Source organism: Papaver somniferum, unplaced genomic scaffold (assembly GCF_003573695.1).
Source record: "Papaver somniferum cultivar HN1 unplaced genomic scaffold, ASM357369v1 unplaced-scaffold_27361, whole genome shotgun sequence".
Lineage (NCBI taxonomy): Eukaryota > Viridiplantae > Streptophyta > Magnoliopsida > Ranunculales > Papaveraceae > Papaver > Papaver somniferum.
In genome coordinates this window covers 1-472 of record NW_020638110.1, presented here as the reverse complement: position 1 = coordinate 472, position 472 = coordinate 1, and the positions used below count along the sequence as shown (strand labels likewise).

At 38.3% G+C, this 472-nt stretch overlaps 1 long non-coding RNA gene across 1 annotated transcript in view; it reads right to left on the bottom strand.

Moving 5' to 3' along the window:
• Positions 1-270, bottom strand: part of LOC113341252 — a 798-nt gene extending 528 nt beyond the window's left edge. Inside the window, exon 1 of the long non-coding RNA XR_003355843.1 lies at positions 109-270. This is a non-coding gene — a long non-coding RNA (uncharacterized LOC113341252). The remainder of the gene's footprint in view (positions 1-108) is intronic.
• Between the last annotated feature and the right edge of the window lie 202 nt (positions 271-472).

Below are 472 nucleotides of genomic sequence, written 5' to 3'. Positions count from 1 at the left end.
TGTAAACTAGTGGTTTAATTGGGGCGTGAAATCAAATATTTTCAAAGGCTGCGAAACACAAAAAGAAAAACAAAAGCTCGAATATTAGAAACAAAGACATTAACTTACCAAATTTTCCACCTTCTACCCTCATATCTTCCAAAATATCTTCATACTCTTCATCATCTTTAAGCTCATCTGCAGTAACCACCTCTGTCAGGCATACGACCTTGGTAGCAATGCCACCTCCATTACCACCACCTAGACCACCTCCGGTTTGGAACAATTGCCTCTGCCAAAGAAAACAAGAAAACTCATTAGTAAAGAAACAAGAAAAGATATCAGTAGCAAATATTTATATATTTATTGTATATACTGGAAACTAAGAAAAATATAAAGTGTGTTCCACTAACCTGCCACGCGACCTGTAGTTGTGCATGTATTAAGACGTTTCCTTCTCAGGTTTTAGCTGAGCGGTGCCCAGGTTCGCTCG